The sequence below is a fragment of the Limulus polyphemus genome, unplaced genomic scaffold (assembly GCF_000517525.1).
Source record: "Limulus polyphemus unplaced genomic scaffold, Limulus_polyphemus-2.1.2 Scaffold5602, whole genome shotgun sequence".
NCBI lineage: Eukaryota > Metazoa > Arthropoda > Merostomata > Xiphosura > Limulidae > Limulus > Limulus polyphemus.
In genome coordinates this window covers 2,422-20,003 of record NW_013671212.1, presented here as the reverse complement: position 1 = coordinate 20,003, position 17,582 = coordinate 2,422, and the positions used below count along the sequence as shown (strand labels likewise).

Sequence of the window (17,582 nt, the reverse complement as noted above, 5' to 3'; positions counted from 1 at the left end):
AGTCACAAGAACGTCGAATCTGAATCACTTGAAAAAAACACGGGGGTGCTTAACTTTTTTCCAGGTGTATATAATCCATTACCACTAAAAACTAAACAAACTGCTTGCATTACTTCACTATATGAGGGCTACATTGTTTATTTGCGTGTTCTTCCAAACAGCACTGATGAACTGTAAATTCAGCAAAATTAGTTTGCCGCAGCACAAGTAGAAAATCAAAGAATAGATTAGGCCTCTATGTTAGGTTTTGGGTCTGATTACAACTGCCACATTTTCCTTACTTCAGATAGATATTCACCTCTCTGCACAACAAGCTATTACCTTGTGCACACTGCCATGTAAATTCCTTGCATATACCACAAGCCTTGAACAAAACTCCCAACCGTACACATGTCAATTTGTATTGCACCAGCTTATGATGTAATCATCACTAGACAATTACCCTACACCACTAGGAGGGTGATACATCCCTTAAGAGCAGTAGTCCCTATGAGCACTAGCAAATTAAAAAAGCAAAGGAAATGCACCAGAAGTGGATAGGAAGGGTCGGATGTTATGCAGAAAGGTCAGTATCTATCTGAAATACAATTTCAGCATAGGAAAATGTTAACTTTAGAAATTTCACTTACCTTTCTGCACAACTAAGAGCTAGAATTTGATATTGAAAATGGCAGAGGAGTTAGTGCAGAAAAAGAAATTACAAAGATGAAACCAGATAGACAAAACAGAAAATGAAGGCAAGTATGCAGAATAGCCAACATCTGAAAGACATAAAAGAACCCCTTCTTCAGAGACCAGATGTCCAAAACAGGCAAGATTTCCAGAACAGCACCCCACATGAATAGAGGAAGTGATGGAAAGGTGTATCTGTAGGACTGATTGACATCAAGCACAAAGCAACAAAATGTGCCATCATGGAAACCCATAAGCATGAGCAAAAAGAACCAAAAGATGTACTTATGAGACCAGGAGGGCTCTAATAGAAGCAAGTCTGGGGGAAGAGTGACATCCAGTGTCATATGGGATCAAGTGAGAACACAACAACCACAAGAGAAAGAAGATGGATCTCTGAATATATTTACAATGACAGGCCAGAAATTACAGATAGGAACACACATGGGCATCTTGAAGATTGATAATGGACTCAAGAGACAAATCCTTTCAGACAAGAAATGGAGACACGAAAGCTTGAGGATCCACAGTTCCAAATCTCAAATACATAAAGAAATCAGCTGACTTTTCATGAATACATAGTAAGAAAGACCCTTAAGAGAACTGAGCCAGCTACGTAAAACAAGAAAACTCTCAAAGGAAGTCATGTTAGAAGGGTAAAGTAGAGGCCAAATGTCAACAGGGTAGTGGAATAATAAGCCTCAAAAATGTAAACACTAAGTAAAAGCCCACTGGACCCCCCCCCCCCAAAAAAAAGGAAAAAGATGAGGCTAGAGCCAACTTGAAAGAAAGGGCTGACAACTGAATGTTCAACAATTGTGGACAAAACCAAAAGGTAGGAGGATAAGTTGGGATGTGGAGAAAGTGTCTGAGACCTCAAACCAGGTCAACCACTACCAGGGAGACTATCCACTGCAGAGTGATAAAATCATTCATTGAGAACCGAGGAAAAACCAAATGACTGACCACCAGCCACTTATCTTCATGGAAATGACAAAAGGGTGGGAATAAAACCCAAGAGTGAGGTAGAGGAATTGTTCCCTAGCATTTGAAACAGTTGAAGTAGAAAATAGAAAGACAGGAAAAAAACCACTGAGAACACACCTGAAGATCTCATTATGGTGTAACAAAGGGGAACATACAAAGTGGGAGAGCAGAGCTCCCATAGGACCATAGCTTTGAGCTGGCATCAGAAACAAGTACCCTTAAAACCCACAACAGCTAACCCTCAATGAGGGGTGGGAGATCTTAGATGGTAACAAGAGGATAAGGAACAGGTGAGAGAGGACAATCTCACAAGGCTGTATGTGATGAGAAACCTAGTAGAATCACTTGGTTCCAAAGGCAAAACCCAAAGTGAGCAGAAGACTGGTGATGAGCTGCATCAATTCAAAATGTTAAAATAGAAGAAATACCCCCAAAAAATTATATCACAAAGAAAGGTTACAAGACAGAGTGCCAGTAGAAAAGACTGAGGAAGGTGAATGTCAGAAAGTAAGGCAACATTCAAGAAAAAAAGAAGCTAAGTTAACTGGAATAAAATGATAAAAAATTGAGAGCAAGGTATAAAACAGATACGTGCAAGTTACCCAGTGAAGCTGTTAGGGTCATGAAGTGAAGGCCCTAAAAGATGGGAAAGCTTGAGGATTAACAAAGAAGTTCAGTAAGAAAGGAAGGCATGTAGATGGTTTGTTTGTTTCTTTGTTGTTATGCACAAAGCTACACAATGGGCTGTTTGTGCTGTGCCAACCTCGGGTATCAAAACCTGCTTTTTAGAATTGCAAGTCTTCAGACTTACTGCTCAGCCATTGGAGGGGGGGGACAAGTATATAGAAAAAGAAGGAGAGAAAGAAAGAAGAAACAAAAGGTAAAAGAGGAGATCACTAAACTGAAAGAAGAGATTCAAGTTATGGAGGCTCATGCAACAAGTTAGCTCAGGATACAGCATAAAATAGAGAAAGAAGAAACAAAACACACATAACTGTGGAATCCAAGCAGTGAAAAACAAAGGTAGGACTATCACATCCTCAGCAGGAAGAGGGAACTATAAGCAAAAGCAGTCATGGAAACAACAGTGGTGAAACACATTATCAGATGGGACATGCTCAGCTGAAGTAACAGAAGCAAGAGGTCAGGAATCTAGATCCAGGACCATAATAAAATTAACCACTTGGTGCACAATAGTGGTAATATCAAGGACCATTAGAGTGCTTTCAGTCACCATTACAGTATTGGATGACACCTTTGAAGGGGTGTCAAAAAACTTGGATGTCAGAAACATGGAAACATGAATGTGGAATCCAATTGATCCAAGAAAATGGTTTTGTGGTGGGTCTGATTGTAAAATATGATTAACAAAATAAGCCATATGTGTTAACAGTGCATAGGTTTAATAACCAGAAAGAATACAGGATGAAGACCCTGTGTTGGGTTAAACACTGGGAACAGACAATGAGATATATGTCTCAAAAGTACAAATTTCAGTAAAAGAAAATCATATGGAAGTGAACAAGAATCAAAATTCCAACTGAAAAGTTTAAAATGTGGTATTGTTATTGTATGTAATCAGGAGAATTGGGGAAAGAAAGATACACCACAAATGGTAATAATTTTAAAATAATAATAATAATAACCTCAAAAATTCAGATAAGTTCTAAAAAAAACATATGAAGACAAGCAGTGCCAAGGAAAGAATGACTCTTTGTTCAAGTGCTAGTGTTCATGGGATTACTGCACATGAATGATGTGTTATCCTCCTATTATTGGAGGACTATAGTCTAATGATGATTACATCATAGGCTGGTCCAGTACATGTTGTCATATGTAGGGATTTAAGCTTTCTTCAAAGTATGTAGCGGGAATTTACACAGCAGTGAGCAGGAGGTAATAGCTCTTTGTTGTACAGAGAAGTAAGTGATGTTTCTGAACTTGCTCACTGTGCCTTGGTTATGGCAAAGTTACTAAGGTTATCTGCTACTGTCATCAATTTAATTATTTAAGTGTTAAATAAAGTGTACATTTATATTTTTTTAACGTTGTGTTACACTTCTAATTATGATTGGGTAACCACATTCTTTAATGTTGTATAAGCAGGTATGGTCCTAAAGGACAGACCCAGAAGGGCTGGATCCTCCATCCATTTTTTTTTCATGAATTAGTAACTGTATTCTTTAAAGTTGTAAAAGCAGATGTGGATCTAGGGGATCCAGACCTCCATTTTTTTCAGAAATTAGTAAGTATGCACTTTCATGTTGTATAAGTAGGCACACATATGGAGAGTGTGGAACCCACCCACCTCTCTATTTATTTTTTTCAGAAATTAATAAAAACACATTCAGACATACTCTACCACAAAGTATCAAAAAGAAACATTAAATGTCAGTGTTTGCATTTCATTGGACTATTAATTACACTAAAAGCCTTCTGCATTTTCTGAACTCAACACAGCTGAAGTTTACAGCAATCCAGTTAAGGTCTCAACCAATAACTGATTATTTCTAAGCTAATACAACAACCAATAACTGATTATTTATCAGCTAATACAACAACCAATAACTGATTATTTTTAAGCTAATATGAAAGTCAGTTTCATACTCAAACAGCAGTGTTTAGGTGTTAAGATTTAGTGTCTGAATTTCTTCATTCATTTATAGTGCTTTAGTACCAATACCATCTCCCCATTGTGTTTTAATACTTGCCCCTAATACCCAACTTGTGAAAATGTCACTAGATCTGATGTTGCTTACTAGGGATGTTTGGTGGATATCACATGTTGTGGAATAGGTTTAACCCTCTTAGATTTAACCTCACAGTTCTTGAGATGTTCTGCACAGCCACTAGTAGTTTAGGCAGGTCATGTAACTGTTTTAATTACTTTAAATACATAGCACTGCCTTCACATTTGATGAACTTTGTGCATTCAGATACAAAATACTATAACCCAAAATATGTTTCAAGCACAAAGTTTTTTCCCCCTGGTAATTGATTATAAGTTTAAACATAATTGGATAAAGCAAAACTTATACTATCACATCATAGTAGAATGTACATAAGTTTAAGTGTTGTTTTCTTGTAGTTTCTGTAAATGTTAATTTACTTTGTGAATCGTGAAAGTATTTGCATGTTAAGTTATATCTGTTTGAAAGCTAAAGAATTTTTTTCTTTAGATAAGGTAAGTTTATACAGTTTAGAGACAAGTTGAATGAGTAACAAGGAAAGCTCTATTATAAATTTGATGCAGCAACAAATGTACAATGTTTGGAGGTGGTCTGCTATCAAGTGCAAGTAGTTTACTTGGACACAGGAATATATATATATAATAAAACAGAGGTAACATGACTGAAAATTGCTTAATGCTTAATAAAGATATCTGTTGATGTTTGTTTAAAATTAAATTTTATACTTTTTTTTAAAAATATACTACAGTTTTATTGAGTGCAATGTTTGTAAACATGTTTTTTTATTATTTACATCAAATCATTTTAATTTTGATATCATTCCTTTAAGTTGCACGCTCAATCCTTTTTGGCCACACCTTTTTTCACACCTAAGGTGTTTTTGATTAGATTTGTTTTATTTACACAAAATCAGTGGGGATTACTGTATATTTTAAAACAAACAAAATGGCAGTTGACTGGTTGTTTCTAACCAACATTAGCAATTCACTGGCCAAGTAGAAAATGTCCAGATTGTACATATAAATTGTACATTCTGTGGTAAAATATTTTTTTATACAAAAAAACTTGTTTTACAAAGTAAGCAAGTGGCAATCTACAGAAGAGATCTATCATATCACATTAAGGGCATTTCAAATAATGCAGTAGTTCAAAGTTATGAAGTTAGTGCATTCCATTTTTTGTGTGTGGGAATGGGGTGGTAAACGTATATTAATTAGCAAATACCACTAATCACTCAGCTCTAACACTGCTTCATATGTAGTTTCTTTATTTATTTTTCATACTGTGCATGTGTATGGGCCACAAATACTCAACCGTGAGACATGAAGAACTTTTAACTTTTTCTTAAAATCTTACTTAAGAAGTCAAAATGTTTATCTCGGATACAAGGTAACAAATTCTGTACAATATCAGCATCTAATCTTTATTTTTGGCTTATTATCACCTAAACTGACCTGATTTTTTTTCTTCGAAGACTAGTTTCAGTTGAATTTAGAAGTGTTTGAAGTTCTTTCTCTTCCAGAAGAAAATGCTCTATCTCTTCTTGAATATCACTTAACTACTTGATTAGTTCTTGATCTTTTCTTTCTTGACTTTCTATGACTGTATAAGTGAATCAAGGAATAAATTTATCTCATTACGTTTAGAGGAGTTGTTGCTCATATGTAAGGTACAATTTTAATCACTTGTGATGATGAAGATGAAATTCCAGTAATAAAGAAAGGAATTTAAAGGTCCTGAAGTAAGATTTGTTGTCTCCCACCCCCCCACTAATCATTATCTGACAATAACATAAACAGAATAATTTCCCTTCCTTTCCCTTAATCCCCAGCTTTTTATTCTGTTTCCTATTAATCTAACAAAGAATATTTTCTAAACAATAAATGATATGTATGATAATTAAAATGACTAGTATTCAATAATGGTTACAATTTTCATAATTTGAAACTTCAATTGTGTACCTTCTATAATGAAAATAGCATCTTCTTTGAAGATATTTTTTAGCACTTTTTCACAGTGGACAGGATTCACAGGTCTTTCATCTTTCTTGAATCATTTAACTTTGCAAGCAGTTTCTTATCATTTTCAGTTTTAAAAAATTAGTGTTCTGGATTAAAAGTGTCACAAAGATTGTTGAAAATATTAAGCAGGCTGTACATATAAACCTAGGAAACTACTCTCAGCAGTCAGCAAGTAAGTCAAGTCTCTTATGGCAGATAATTGGGCGATTTCTTTCCCTACAGCAGACTGAAAAGCCTGCACATTTCTGCACCATCAACAATCTTTTGTCCAGAACAGTTGCCAATATGTTGGCCAATTAGAAGCAGCTTCCAAAAGGCTGCAAAAATGACTTAAAAAAAAACTGTTTATATCTAGGCTTCTGTGTGGAAGTCTATGATAAATAATATCTGTTTTTCTCTTCATGTTTAATATTTACTGAGCAAGATTTTACCTCTTTTCTTCAAAATCTACTTGACTCTATAAGTATCAAACATTGTTATAAAAAATTATAAATGATCATCATTTGTTACAATCCTCTATATGACATTACACTAAAAACAAGGGTACCCAAATGATGAAACAAAAATTCTAATTAGTACAAAAAAAAAGAATGTTAAAACAGTAAATTAAATTTATTCATTACTGAGTTAATCTTTAGTTCTGATCTATATAGATAGTGCTTGGATCATAAAATAAGTGTTTTTATTGTTGTAGCAACAGATGATGCATTATTTTTGTAAACATATTTACTACAGTATAATTTTGTTTTTATCATGTATGATTTAGACTGCAGGTGACTAATTAAATATTTAAAAGCTTACTCAATAAACACTGGAATGTTAGGATAAAAATCCAATTGAGTTATCATTATCTTTTTTCATTGCCAAGTTTTGTATTCTTTTCTTCCAGCTTTATAAAATATTTGTAGGATAATCAATATGTCCTACATTCCCTTCTCTCTCTCATACATGTAAGGGCTGGGACAATTTCCCCACCTATTTCTAAGCTACTGTTGAATTTTCTTTTTGAAAAGTGGAATACATTTGTTATCCATATCTGTACCTTTTTTCTGTTCTTATACATCTTCCTTTAGTGTTTGGAAATATTTTTCTATTCCTCGTTTCTCACCTGAAAAAGTATCACAAAAATAAATGAGCACTGTTACATGTAATAAAAAGTATAAAAACAAAACAAATTATGTAACATTATGAAAGTATGTGTGAAAAAGTAACATTAGAACAAACATCCTATCAAGGTTACCTTTTATTCACCAAAAATCACCCTTTATATTCATATACATATTTAGCTAAAGTTTCAAAAGTAATAAGTTTCCTACACTAAAAATTTATTTTCTATAAGTACTTACCTCCTTTCACACAAATACCTATTCTCGTTCAGTGCTGCCCTCTATATGCAAAAACTTTTTTGAATGCCATAAGCCTTGAAACTTCAAACTACTCCATGATCAATGTGGTTCACTGCATCTTTGCATGTAAATCATCATGCAGCAACCCTCCACCAATATGAGTGTGACACAGCTTCCTGATGCATGTGGCTCCCTCTATTCAATTCTGCCTAACTATCATTTTGAGATTAAGCAGAAAACAAGCATCAGTTTTAAGTGGGGAAGGGTAGGAAGTGTGATAGTAGGTAAATACCTATCGAAAAATAAATTTTCATTGTAGGAAAGTTATAACTGCTTATCTTGTACTGATTCGGTGGAGAGATATAGCTAAGTATCCTTGGAAAGTGTCCAAAGAACACCCAAGAAGGGTGTTCCCATTGAAAAAGGAACATATGTGGGAGACCACACCACTTCTGTACTAGGTATACTCTACACCCAGTGTAGAAATAAATGTCACACACAGGGGCAGAAAATGGGAGGAGCACAACCAAAAAGGGAGACAAGAATGTAGGGAAAACTAAAATTAATGTGCCCCAAGATGTAGAGTGGCTAGGGCATCTTGGACTGTATGTGGCCATTCAACTCCAGTCCAAAACCAAGTGGCATTGGGAATACAACTTCATACTCATGGTAGGAAAAGGGTCCACACCGTCTTCATCTCAAGTAGAGTAGAACTGGAGTATATACTTTTCAAACTGAAGTACTAAACTGGGCACATGTGTACAAATCCACAATCACAACCAGACACCCAAATGATGGTAGGAAGGAATGAGCCAATGTGGTGATTCACATCAAATCAAGCCCAATCTGAATGAGACCCCACTGCACAACAGCAGCCTCAAGTAAAGGAAAATCTCTGAGGTGGAGTGCTAGAGGGAGAACTTTCACTTCAAAGAACATTATCCACCGGATAGGACCACACAAAAGCTGGAGCACATCATCAACCTCCGAATCCCACCACACAGAAGTGGATTGCTTTTGCAAAAGATATGCAACCTCACCTTCAGGATATAACTGCACAGATGCTGGATGCAACATCCACCACTGGAGCCCACTACATGGCGCACATGATTGGAGGATCTAACATCATCTATGCCAGCAGAACACCATTGCACTACTCTCTACCAAATGGAAGTGATCATATTCAGAAGGACTCCTCCAATGGTCCACCACCCCAGTGGCTCTGAACTGGAAAGTGGTAAGGACTCTCATACTACACTAGAAGAACAAGGGGGAATAAAATGAGGTGGAGAGTTTGGAGGAATGCCAACACCAGAGACAGTATAACGAGTAACCATGAAAACCCTATTTTGAAAAGCAGACTGTCCCTGATTTGTTCAATCAAAGGGACAGCAGAGATGGACAATTATCCTCTTTTGCTTTACCCATGTAAGACCATGGGTTAGTACGGTCGAGAACAGGAATAGTAATAAAGCAACTATATCACAAAGAAAATCTACTAGCAATCTTGTGGAACACCCCAATCTCATTTGGAACAGCTACCCCTCGAAGACCACTTCGGTGTGACATCCCAAACAATCCTTGCCAGGCTATTCTGTACAATATCCTACTTGGGCCCAACTCCAATGAGATGGAGCATCAGAAGTAGATAGTAGGAACACAAGCAGCATCAACCAAAGATAGGACTGTACAGAGGCTGGTGCACATGGATCACTCGTAGAACTTCCCAATTAACCACACTCAGCAGAATAATCAGATTCGGGACCACACAACCCCTGGGACCCACCACACAGGGTTAGAGTGACTTAGTCATGAGGCAAGAAAGAATATATCATGGTAGGTCTTATAATTAGCCATATAGTGTGGAATTTGGTTATATGTGTAGCATAACTGAACAGACAATGGTCACCAATGATTGGGATCCTATACCTAAAAAGGGACATTTGACCAGAAGGAAAATAATAAGTATAAAAAATAACTTGCCAAGACACAGTCAAATTGATAAAAGAAACATAAAAAGGGAAAAAAGTCAACACAGCGGGAGGAATAGAATTTTGGAAGATATGACACGAAGTTTAGAAATCCAAAATGAAATGGAATGGACTTGGTAAAAATTACAGTGAACAAACTGTAGAAATTCAACAAGAAATGTTAAAATACTACTTCACAAAGTGAAAGAAAATATCAAGTGAAAAACAACAAAATGTTAAGAACATCTGCACTCAATAACTGCCTTGTGAGAAGTAATAGCCAGGTAGAATCAAATAGAGGGAGCCATAAGCATCAGGAGGCTGTGTCACACTCTTATTGGTGGAGGTTGGCGCATGATGATTTACATGTGAAGATGCAGTGAACCATGTTGATCATGGAGTAAGTGGATGTTTCAAAGCTTTTAAGCATGTGAAAAAAATTTTGCAAATAGGGAGAAGCACTGAATGAGAATAGCTATTTGAGTGAGAGGAGTTAAGATACAATGTTGGAAAATATAATCTAATAGACACACCACAACATCAGGCAAATGTTTTCATACATTTTTAACTAACATAGAAATAGTTTAAACTTATTACATGTAATGATGAAGTTTACTTTTCAAACCTTTTCATTCTATTGCTTAAACAGACTACCCATAAATTCAAGCAGATAATCAAAAACATTAAAATATTTTGAACATTTAAATATGTCACCTTCAGTTCTCCTATATTTCTTAAAAAATAACTTCAAGTTTTAAGCATCTTTTCATACATGATACTTCTTAAACTAGGTATCATTTTAATAGCTTGTTTCTATATACTTTAAAACATGTTGATATTCTTCCTGTATTAAATGGGTTAAAACTGCACACAATATCCCAAATGAAGTTTCACCAAAGACTTAAGGCATCAAGTTTTTATCACACCTAAATTTTTCTCTTTCTTCACAAACCAACAGTTCCATTCTCTTATAAACAAAGGCCTTCTAATTAAAAAATTCATGCACATCTTCACCAGTGACAAGCTAAAGCTTTCAAACATCATAGTATCATAGCTAATCTAAGAGTAGTACTGTCCATGAAGTTATCTAAATATTTGAGAGAAAAATAATGAACAACCAAGGTCTCAAACAAACTCTTGAAAAACCCACTAACAAGAAACATTTGGGTCATTAGTGGAACTTGCAAACTGATTAATCATTGGGCTCATTAATCGATCACATCCAACTAACTGATTATTCTCACATGCGATGACGAAAATAACAACTTATAATGCACCACTGTGTGTTTAACAACAAACATACTTACAATATTTAGATTACTTGGATAGTTGGTATAGTCGAAAATAGTAATAATTGGAAACACTAATTTCAATAACTTTATTATTTAGCGAGTCATAACATAAATTAATTGAGCTGACCAAACTTTAATTAATGAAAAATTATAATAGCCAGCCCCCTCTCAGAGTTTCAGAGAGTTCCAGGCCACTTATATATTTTGAAGCCCCTGGCTATAATAAATATAAGAAATACTGACATATGAAAACAAAATAAGACAAACATAACCAAAAAGAAAAATGAAACATAATTTCAATATATATATATATAATTTGCAGCTGTAGCTGAGAGTATGTTTCACATATTGGTCTGATCGGGAAGCACATAAAAACAAGTTGCAAAACTTAACAAATGCAAAAAAAATAACAAGTAACTAAATTTGAGGCCCCCTTTGAGCTTGAGGCCTGGGTCAATTGGCCCTCCTTGACCCCCCTTCCTCCAAGTGGCCCTAATAATGACAATATTTCATTACTGGATAGTTGGAATAATCCAAACTAATAATAATTGCAAACGCTAGTTGATTATTTTTATGTCATTAATTGATTTAATCATAACTTCAATTAAAAGATTATGTTACATGGCACTAATGAATGTAATCGATGCTCAGATGTAATCAGTGATATCAATTAATGAGGTTAACCACATTCTCAAAATTGCCTATTTATCAACATCATTTCTTCCTATCACTAACCTATTTCTTAACTTTTTCCATTGTAATCTTATTTATTTATTAATCTTTATGGGGCATCTTATCACAGAGTTTATGAAAGGCAATTATGTAATACATCAGCTAAAACATCATCATCTTGAAAAGCAGAAGTTTTAACAGAAAAATCAAATAAATTAGTATCATTAGAAAAACTGGTCCATACTTAGTATTATTTATTAAATATCAACTTTCCCTGCATTTTCAAAATTATTCCTATCAACAGATTTTAAAATCTTATATAACAGAAGTTAAACTGATAGTTGTACAGTTCCATGACTTTCCTCTACTTTTTTTTAAAATAAGGTTTCACACATTGGCAATCTTCTAATCATCATTAATTTCCTATGTGTCAATTAACTTCTGGGATATACCAGTTAAAGCCCATAACACTTTCCTACTAAACTTCAGTTTTCACTTTATCATGTCCTTAAGAACATTTTCTTCATCACTTTTATATGAATTGATCAAATTAAACTGTTTTAGTCATTATTAAAAACACGTAAGGAATGTACAATATATAAGGCATTTAATGATAAGCTTAATGTTGGAAATAATTATTGAAACAGTGAATAAAATACAAATATTACGGAACAGCTCCCACTGTACTGAATGAAAATGAAGTATTGAAAATTTAGACATTGATTGGCTGTGATCCAACCAGTCAGTCAATGTCACATCAGCATAATGCTTATAAACATACAAGTAGTCAGAAACTAAATAACTCCATTTTTTTATGATGAATGAACTTGTGACAGACATGCCACATAACAAACATGTAGATATAGTTTTAGCTATTGGCTATGCAACAGATAGGAGCAAAATTTCATATTTTATTAGGAGCTGATGGAAACACAGAACAAAGTACATAAAACTGTTGTTCTTGGAAGAAACTGAGGTAGAAAGCCCAAGTTTTGTTAAAGTAATATTAAGTAACTCGGGGTATGTTCTTTACAATATAAACAACGATCCAATAGAGATCTTGCCAAAGACCTCTAGGTGAGCAAGAATTCATCATCAAACATGATAGTGATCCCAAACATATAGAAAATGTGGTGAAATGAAAACTGGAAGCAAGAAAAGGCTGGTGGAACACTTGTAAACATTGTTTAACCTGCACAATGTCTAGTTATGAAAAATATTAATACTGAATAGGTACATATGGAAACTGAGAGGGCCATATGGCAACCAAATAACTTGGGTGAATTTTGAGGCAATACCTGATATTTGGAACAGTATTTCACAATCATACATTGATAAAGTTATGGTAGCACAAAAACAATATGTACTGTACTGCTTCTGTTTAAAGCAAATACAAAACACTATTTTAATTTATAACTTATTTACTTTCTTTTTTGTATTTTCTGTAATAATGTATTATACTAATGACAAATTGACCATTTAGTTACAATTACTTATTGTCTGCGACTCATGTATGGGCATCACCTTTGTATTTCCACAATTATTTCCAATTTTATGCATAGTTCTCACAGTTCTTCAACCTGTTTAATATGAGATAACGTTCATACATATACAGACCTTATTTATAAGTAACCTGTATGAACATGATTTTTAATAGGCTGAATGATAAACATACTCAAATGTTTCAATAACCTAATAACTAAATGCATAACTGATTTGTGAAGTTGCAAGTAATTAAAGGAAATTAAAGCATTATTTCTCTGTTGCAAACCACATTAGTAAAAAAAAACCTTAATAAGGAAATAATTTTCACCTATGCAGTTAACTTGAAGGCACATATACAGTATTTATTACTTTTTTTTAATTTCATTAATACAAATGGCTATTAATTTCAATAATAATGTGAAAAAATTCATTAATTATTTTATATTAGACCTGGCAAAAATCACAATTTGATAAATTAAAAATAATTTACTTACGATCCCAGTGTTTTGTACTATTTATAAAGCATTGTAAACACATCAGTGCATTCTGCTGACATTTGTCAAGTTCTCCGTTTATGAACTTCTCAGTTGGGTCTAAATGGGAATTAAATTTTTCTAACAAGTTCTCACACAAAGTCATTATCAGAATGTCCACTTGGTATGTTTTCCCCCTGCAAAAAAACAACAAACAAACAAACAAAATGCATACAACCATTAGAAGCTAGATTAATACTATATAGATACAATATTTAAATCTGCTACCTCTTGGGCAGTACATATTGGAAAAATATATCTAAAACTATAAATTAGTACTATTTATCTATTGGCTATTTTACTTTCTTGAATATTATATTGTTATATAAATTTTGATTTTAGTGTAAAAGTGTATTTTTAACTTAGTTTCTTTGCTTTTCTTATTTAAACTTCCTTTTAAAACTTAATACTAAAAGCAAGCACCTTTGCTTGTGTAAATGACATACAAAAAAAAATTAATTTTTAAACCAAACAACCACAATATTTTTTATATTGCTTTTTCTACCATTCAGATATAAAACATTGATACCATGGTTTGCTTACAATAGGTATTTTATGGGGTTTTTTCCATTGAAATAACACTGCTATGATGAACAGAACAAGGTTTAGTATTTTAAATTACATGTCTAGAAGAAATCTTCACATAACATGAAAATATTTAAAGTTGGTTTCATACAGTAAAATATTTACTAAAACGTTTAAACAAGTATTGGAGTACTAATATGTTAATAACTGTCTGTTGCATGTCATTCTCATTGACCTTGGGAAGAAACAGGAATCATGGATTTTTTTTCCACTTGAGCATAAATGTGGAATATTTGTTTGAAATCTGTTTTGTGCTTTAAATTTAAAATTCACGTTTAATAAGTACCCAAAAGGTATAGCTTAGACACTGGGCATGACTTTTATTCTGCTACTATTACTAGTATTATTACCATAGGCGCCTGCAGGACCCCTTGGATTTTCAAGAAATAAAAAAAATTACTAGATATGTAAAATTATTCTTCTATGTTATTGGAAAATTATAAGGTATTTGTATTTCGATTTCATAATTTTTTCAAACTTGAGTTACTTGACCCCCCTAATTTTTTCTGCAGGCTTCCTTGATTATTACTTTTAGTATTACACTACAGTAGTACTAGTAGTGTAAGTACGTGCAACAGTACTACTACTAGTTTTGTTTATTAATAATTACAAAGTACAAGATCTAAGTCACTAACAATTAAAATTTATAAACTCAAAGTCATTAGATATTACTATTTGTAAGTCTACTTACAACAGTAATTACTTCAGTATCAGGTAGGTTTAGTAATCGTGAAAACGATAACGACTTCTTAGTCGTTAGTAGTAGTCACTAGTAGTTTTGCTATTAATAATACTATTACTAAATGGTTGAAGTTCTGAATTATATGTTGCTAATAAAGCTACTATATATATATATATTGTAATCAACAATTTCGTGCTTACAAATGTTTGAATAACTTGTGTTTGCAAAATATTGTTTTGTATAATACTGCTGGATAAAGTTCGTTAAAACTTAAATACAAAAGCAAGCTTATGAAAAACTGTTAGGCCTAATAGTATCACTTTTAAAAACACCGCGTAAATGTCCAACCATAAGACATAACCAATGAAATTGCTTCTTTCAGTCACTCTGGCCATCACACCTAACAGTACTGCTATTTAATTTATTTGCCTCTCAATCTCAAACTTTCATTAGAATTAAGGAGTATTTTGTAATTTTAACCACCGAAGCCAACAAAGTGTTAATTAGAGTTAAATATTTTTTAATATATATTTTTGTTGATACAATGATTCGGGCAATGCACAACCATACCCTAAAACATTTTAAAATACAAAAAATTATATTTGACCTAGGAACTACCCAACCCGATGGGATATATGAAAATTTTAGCTTTTGTAATGTTTCTATCCTTTGGTTCTTAACAGCTTTTTTTTTTATTTTCTTAATTTATTTTATTGAAAGGTTAATAACTTGTGTCGATTATACCACCAATTACTGTTACTTTCTAATTTTGATTTAATTCTCTTTTTTTATTATTTTAAAACTTGATAATATATAAACACACGCTATAATTCACAGCGATTCACACACTTTATATACGGTGCCTACTGTTCCCTTGACTCAATTATTTGTCTCTATGTCTGTCTATCTGCAATTAATTATCTCGCTTTACTTGCCGGCTTATATACAAAAAAAAAGAGGGCGACTAGAAAAGACTAGAGTTGCCAGCGAAAGTCAAGATCCTTCTAGAATCTCATGACGTGTTACCAGAGTCACGCGACTTCCGCTGTCGTAACACTGCCCCTTCCTTAGTATTGTTCGTTTCGAACAATAGCCATTTACATTAAACCAATAGATAATTAACAATATCTTGATTGAATGTATAGAATTTACAAACACAAAACTGGAATTATTTTTCTATGATTGTGACTACCCCAACATATCCTGAAAAACTGTTATAAATTAAGACCGCAACTCCTCTTCATATCTCCTAGGAACAAACTCCAAGCTCTCTTAAAGACATTGCTCTAGAAAATATTAATGTAGATATCTATCCTTGCAATAGAAGGCGCTGCAACACTTGTGCTTACATTGACCCAATAACATCTGCGCAGGTTCTTAAATCGAGTTTTTACATTAAGGATCAACATGACTGCACATCAAAATGCGCCATATATTGTGCAAAATTATACGCAGGAGAAACCAATAGATTATTAGCAGAACGTACCTGAGAATATCTCAGAGAAACAATAAATTGTGACGGAGATATACCAGTAGCTCGACATTTTAATTTGCACAACACCCTGGAAAGTTTTAAAATACTTGTTTTGAGAAAAGCCTCTACGAATAAATATAACTGCGATCTACAACAAAACAAAATTATTTTTGACATTGAAACTATCTACCCTCATGAGATAAATGAACGTTTTAATGTATGTGTGTGTGGTATTTTCTAATTTTCTCTGTTATTGTTTCAAGCATATATAAAAGTTTACGTGTTATAGTGTCAAGTGATCTTCGAAATGGAACTTTTTCGTTTACAGATTTGTTTTTCAGTTACACATACCTGAAGAAGATCATTGTCTGAAACGTTGTATCGACAAAATTATATATTAAATATATACCTGTAATTCACACATTGTTGTCTTCGGTGTTTTCACCTGCAAAATACTTGTTGATTTATTCTTCAGTAACTACCGCACGTAATGTCACCCAGTTTTATATAAACTTCCATTAAAACCATTATGTTTTTCAGACAGTGATAACTGTTTAAAGTTAAGCATAAAGCTACACAATGGGTTATCTGTACTCTGCCCACCATGAGTATCGAAATCTAATTTCTAACGTTGCAAGTCCCCAGACATACCGCTGTGCCACTGAGGGGGCGATAGTAATAATGAATCATATACATGTTCAACGTTTATGTATATAATGATAAAACAGGTTGTAAGTTAATTTAACGTTAACATTTTAGGCTTGTTCTTTTTTATATATACCAAATACAACATCCATTAGAAAAATTCCTTGGTCATTCTGAATGTTTTAAATTAAATAATGTTAATACCATGCCAAAGGTGGAAAAGGTATTTTTTGAAATAAGTGTTATTCTATGATACATATAATGCACGAATAGCGTTTTTTTGGTAAAAAAATCGAGGGGTTATTTTCTGGCAAAAGTGGAGCTCCAGACAATGCAAAGTACAGACTTATTGGGGTTATGAAATGTTACGTAAATGATCATGGGGAAAAAACAACAACAAAACATTTTCATCAAATAATATGTAATCATTTTAATCATTCATGTGAAAACTCACAATCAACAATGCTCTGGTGCATCATGATCACGGCAAGTTATTCAATAAGCAGAATGTATTCAAGGCATAGCAAT

The 17,582-nt window shown here is 33.4% G+C and overlaps 1 long non-coding RNA gene across 3 annotated transcripts in view; it reads right to left on the bottom strand.

Moving 5' to 3' along the window:
* LOC111089221 overlaps window positions 1-17,002 on the bottom strand; it is a 29,248-nt gene extending 12,246 nt beyond the window's left edge. For 2 of the 3 annotated variants that reach the window (XR_002613530.1, XR_002613528.1), the window contains exons 1-4: window positions 16,819-17,002; window positions 13,630-13,805; window positions 7,413-7,478; window positions 5,804-5,951 (exon numbers count right to left, since the gene is read on the bottom strand). This is a non-coding gene — a long non-coding RNA (uncharacterized LOC111089221). Of the gene's footprint in view, window positions 1-5,803; window positions 5,952-7,412; window positions 7,479-13,629; window positions 13,806-14,944; window positions 15,709-16,818 lie in introns of those variants that run through there. The other variant, XR_002613529.1, reaches the window with a different exon arrangement.
* Window positions 17,003-17,582: the final 580 nt, after the last annotated feature.